We start from the raw sequence: 6,000 nt of genomic DNA on the forward strand, positions 1-6,000 counted from the left end.
GCTCCGTCAAAACAATGGAATAAACCAAGAAAGAAAAATATGTGAAATCCAGAAAACAGAATCCAATTCAGGAGAAAAACAATGTGAATCCCAAGGATAGCAAAAGGACTATTTGTTCCTTTGACTGTTGTGCGGTAGGCTTGGAAAATAACCAGCCCACAGTGAAGGAGAATGGAGGTCTCCAGCAGAAATGTCTCCAAGGAAATAATTGGAATCGATAGACTTTTTGATGTGATATGATTGCCCTTGTCAGTGAAAAATTATGCTGGAAAGCTAGTGGAATGAATGGGATGAACTAGACACATGGAAAACTAAACAAATGAAAAAGGAAACTTAATCCAAGGAAAAAAATTAAGAATGAAAACATAATCACAATACACTATAATGCTAAGCTGTGAAAAATATTCGTATAGGCATAATGGTGAAACATATTTAGGCGGGCATATTGAAATGAATGGGGAGGAGAAGCAGAAAGCATGTAACCTCAATAAACATCAAAAATTGATCTTGTATGATGGGTAGAATTTCAACAAGCACAGACTGGGGAACAGTATGTATAGTGGTATTGAGGGGAAACACAGAGACAATTCTTGGGACCCCAGTCAACCCAGAGCAGCTGGAGTTGAAGGAGGAGAGTCACGGTCTACCATAATAGGCAGTAAGCAGATAGAAGTGTGTATGCACAGCATTTAAAAAGATGTATAAATGCCAGAAGAAACTGCTGAAATAGTCTAAAGTGGTTGGCTCTGGGAAGAGGAACTAGCTGGAATGAGCCAAAGTAATGCAGGAGTCAATGCATTCTGTTAGAAGCCTCATAGAATTACTTGACTCTTCAACTGTGTGCATATATTACTTTAATAAAATAGAAATTAATTGTTTAAAAGTTGTAATATCCATGATAATTCATTGGTTTGGTCAAAGTATTGTGGAAGTGAGGGTACTAGATAGAAGAGATGTCAGAGAATGGAACACTGGGCTTACAGTCAAGCTGGTTGGAGGTACGGGTATTGTAAGGTATGAACAGGACTTGGATGACTGAGGCGAGTTACTGGATCAAGACACTGAGCAACCCAGGAATTGAATATCTGTAGAATCACCAAGAATGATGACAAGAGTAATGGAGAAGAAGGTGGATGGTGGGATCCCACATTATGTTCCAGAGCCTAGAAGGTGTCCGGCACATTGCAGGCAATGAATAGCTCTCTGCTGAATGAGTGAATGAGCAAATGAATGATACATGCCATAAGGCACCTCAGAGTCCCTAAGAGTTCACAGGAAGGAGAGATCAGCATTGGGAGGATTGGCTACTTCAAAAAACATTGTGTTGTTGTTAGGTGCCATCAAGTCAGTTCTGACTCATAGGGACCCTACGTACAACAGAATGAAATGTTCCCTTGCCATCCTCACAATCGTTGCTATGTTTGAGAACATTGTTGCAGCCACTGTGTCAATTCATCTATTTGAGGGTCTTCCTCTTTTTCACTGACCCTCTACTTTATCAAGCATTTAAAACGGAACTTGTATGATGGGTAGAATTTCAGCAAGCACAGACTGAGACGCCTTGAGTACAGAGGCATTGCGGGCAAAAACAGAGGCAGTTCTGAGGACTCTAGTCGACCCGGCGTGACTTGAGTAGAGGGAGGAGAATAGTGGGAGAGATAACTAGGCGGGTGGTTAGAGCTGGTAGAGAAGCAGCAGTCCAGCCTGGGTACCTGGGAGAATGCCAGTGCCCTAGGCTGGTCTCTGAACAGGAAATCTGAACATACCAGAAAGACAAGGACTCCCAGGTCCTATCCAGTGCTCTCAGATTTCAGTATCCTGCCTTTATGCTACGAATTCAGTACCGCTCTAGGCAGATTGGAAACCTGGTGGTGCAGTAGTTAAGAACTATGGCTGCTAACCAAAAGGCCAGTGGTTCAAAATCCACCAGACACTCCTTGGAAACCCTACGGGCAGTTCTACACTGTCCTACATGATCGCTGTGAGTCGGAATCAACTGGATGGCAATAGGTTTTGGTTCTGGGCAGACTGACGAATCAAGGTCCACGCGTGGATACCTGTGAGTAATACACAGTCCTTGCCCTCGATGTACTTAAGTTCCAGTGGAGAAGTGAAACACCCTTTTAGTAGTTGAAGAGAATAAACCCAAGCTGAGAGGAGGGGACGGAAGCAGTCAGTCTCACATTCTCAAAACGAAACCTAAAAGTAACAGTGCAGGATACTTGGTACAGAAGATATTAGGGAGCCCCTGATTCGTAGAATCAGAAGACAAATTGGCTGTACAGGAAAGGTAAAAAAAAAAAAAAAAAGGAGCCACTTCTAAATCCATTGCCATGGTGGGTAGATGTACTGTATATCGTCCCTGGCCTCTGTTCTAAGAAATCCCATAGCCTGAGGGGAAAGAGATGGGCGTCTCCTCCCCTTCTGGGCAAAGGACTAGCTATTTTACCCCTTGCCTCCCACTAAGGTGCTCAGCACACCAATGGTGCTCCTTAGAAGATAAACTCTGGGTGTTCCTGGAACTACGGACAATCCATAAACAACCTCTACACGACTCGCGCAGTATGTTGTGCTAAAGATACTGCCGCCTCTTAGCTGGAAAAGATCAATTATAATCTATGAGTTCAACAATTCTCATCCCATCAAAATTAAAAAATAAAAAGATTTTACATGACTAATGAGCTGCTCTGCTCCACTGGGTCGTAATCTGCATTTTAAAGCATTTTTATTCACAAACAGAGAGTAGACTGAAACCTCATTGGCATCATTGTTACTGACTTTGTGGTAATTAATGGGAATTCTTCAAATTGTCTGAGTCTCTGTTTGAGTGATTTATATAACGGACCTTCAGAGTTGCTGTTACAATCTATCACATTGTAATGAAGTAACTTAGGTGTGTATTACCAATTTAGGGAGAATATGGCAGACTGGAGGTGATAAAACTTTTTCCTCTTGGTTTCCTATCAGGTGTAACAGTTTGTGATTGGAAAAAACAGGACACATCTCAACACGTGAGACACTTGTAGTTTGAGGCCAAAGCTGTTTTATTTTAGGCACTGACCAATCCCCCGTGATTTATGACATTATCTTATTACAAATTGCTGTAATGACAACCATTGCTCACCCGTGAGGTGTTGTGTATTCACTCATAAATTTTCAGGGAGGAAACAGCATGTGTGCCAGGAAGGAGAGAACACTGTTCACTCTCCCTCCTCCTACTCTCTTGAAACAAAAGGATGTTTTAGGAAGCTGGGGTTTAGGGGTCCTGCTTGAGAAGAAGGGAGTAATCCAAGCCAGCACATGTGTATCTCACGTAGATGTCAAAACACAGTCAGGCATGATCTGTGCTTAACTTTGAAGGAGAGGATCAATACTCATCCCATCACTCTCCACAAGGCAGAAAATCTGCAGCAATGGAGCAGAGTTCTTGGGGAAAGATAAGCTCCTCTACGGTTCAGACAGGAGTCCCTGGGTGGTGAAAACTGTTACTGTACTTGGCTGCTAACTGAAAGGTTGGAGGTTTTAGTCTACCTGGTGGCACCTTGGAAGAAAGGCCTGGAGATCTACTTCCAAAAAATCAGCCAATGAAAACAGAACAACCAGAACAGAAATAATGAGAGTGTTCACGCATTATGAAGAGTATAACCAATGTCACTGAAAATTTGTGTAGAACTTGTTGAATGGGAACCTAAACTGCTGTGTAAACCACCAAAAACACAATATTATTAAAAAAGACAGACAGAAAACCCTAGGGCACACAGTTTTGTTCTAACACACATGGAGTCGCCATGAGTCAGAATCAACTCGGTAGCAGCTGGTTTGGTTTGGGTTTAGGGCTCAGACAAAGCCTGACTCCAACAGCACGTACCCTGGGACTAGTGAGCTTGGGGCTTGAAAAATCGTTGGTGTTAGATGATGTCGAGTCGGTTCCAACTCATTGCGACCCTATTTACGACAGAAGGAAACACTGCCTGGTCCTGCGCCATCCTCACAATCGTTGTTATGCTTGAGCCCATTGTTGCAGCCGCTGTGTCAATCCATCTCATTGAGGGTCTTCCTCTTTTCCGCTGACCCTGTACTTTACCATTTACCAAGCATGATGTCCTTCTCCAGGGACTCATCCCTCCAAACAACATGCCCAAAGTATGTAAAGATGCAGTCTCGCCATCCTTGCTTCTAAGGAGCATTCTGGTTGTACTTCTTCCAAGACAGATTTGTTCATTCTTCTGGCAGTCCATGGTATATTCAATATTCTTCGCCAACACCACAATTCAAAGGCATCAATTCTTCTTTGGTCTTCCTCATTCATTGTCCAGCTTTCACATGCATATGATTCTACTGAAAATACCATGGCTTGGGTCAGGTGCACCTTAGTCTTCAAGGTGACATTTTTGCTTTTCAACATTTTAAGGAGGTCTTTTGCAGCAGATTTGCCCAATATAATGCGTCTTTTGATTTCTTGACTACTGCTTCCATCGCTGTTGACTGTGGATGCAAGTAAAATGAAATCTTTGACAACTTCAATCTTTTCTCCGTTTATCACGATGTGGCTTATTGGTCCAGTTGTGAGGATTTTTGTTTTCTTTATGTTGAAGTGTAATCCGTACTGAAGGCTGTGGTCTTTGATCTTCATCAGTAAGTGCTTCAAGTCCTCTTCACTTTTAGCAAGCATGGTTGTGTCAGCTGCATAATGTAGGTTGTTAATGAATCTTCCTCCAATCGTGATGCCCCGCTCTTCTTCATAGAGTCCAGCTTCTCTGATTATCTGTTCTACAGACTGAATAGGTATGGCGAAAGGATACAACCCTCATGCACACCTTTCCTCACTTTAAACCACTCAGTATCCCCTTGTTCTGTCCGAACAACTGCCTCTTGATCTATGTACAGGTTCCTCATGAGCACAATTAAGTGTTCTGGAATTCCCATTCTTCACAATGTTATCCATAATTTGTTATGACATACAGTCGAATGCCTTTGCATAGTCAGTAAAACACAGGTAGACATCTTTCTGGTATTCTCTGCTTTCAACCAGGATCCATCTGACATCAGCAATGATATACCTGGTCCCAGATCCTCTTCTGAATCTGGCTTGAATTAATATGACAAATAGTAGTTAATCGATTAACATAGAATTTGAATTAACCTATTCAAGAGTTTAAGTCACGTAATATATATTTGAAAAATAAAACAAAATCAATGTCCAGGAAATCTTTAACTGAAGGGTGAATGCAATAGGGGAGTTCTTTTGCTCGTAATATGATTTACGATACTTGTGATATGTATTTAAGTACATTTAAGATATTCGTAATATGATTTGGGAAACCCTGGGGGCATAGTGGTTAAGTGCTGCAGCTGCTAACCAAACAGTCAGCAGTTCGAATCTACCAGGCGCTCCTTGGAAACTCTACGGGGCAGTTCTACTCTGTCCCATAGAGTAGTTACTAGTCGGAATTGACTCGATGGCAGTGGGTTTGGTTTTTTGGTTTTAATATGATTTGAGGTCCTGTGTATAACTAGGCAGAGTGAAATTTCAATTACAATGTGAGCAAAAAATCAAAATCTGAAAGTTGGGAAATCTTGATTAAACAGTTAACCACTATCAAACATCATAACCTTAGGGAATTTAATGCTATCATATGCAAACCTTATCAAGGACACAATAAAAATATTCGTTTTTTAGTGTGTGCATGAAACTGCCTTCCAAACCCAAACCCACTGCCGTCAAGTTGATTCTGATTCTAGCGACCCTAGAGGACAGAGTAGAACTGCCCCACAGGGCTTCCAAGGCTGTAAATCTTTATGCAAGCAGACTGCTGCTTCTTGCTCCCAAGAGGCAGCTGGTGGGTTCCAAACACCAACCTTTTGGTTAGCAGCTGAGCACTTCAACCATTGGGCCACTAGGGCTCCTTTGAAATTGCCTTTGATGCTTGTAAATCCATTTTACTATTTGTATTATTGATATTCTTTTAATCATCTTTCACATTTCTTGCATGCTACAAA

This window comes from Elephas maximus, chromosome 1 (genome assembly GCF_024166365.1).
Source record: "Elephas maximus indicus isolate mEleMax1 chromosome 1, mEleMax1 primary haplotype, whole genome shotgun sequence".
NCBI classification, from domain to species: Eukaryota; Metazoa; Chordata; class Mammalia; order Proboscidea; family Elephantidae; genus Elephas; species Elephas maximus.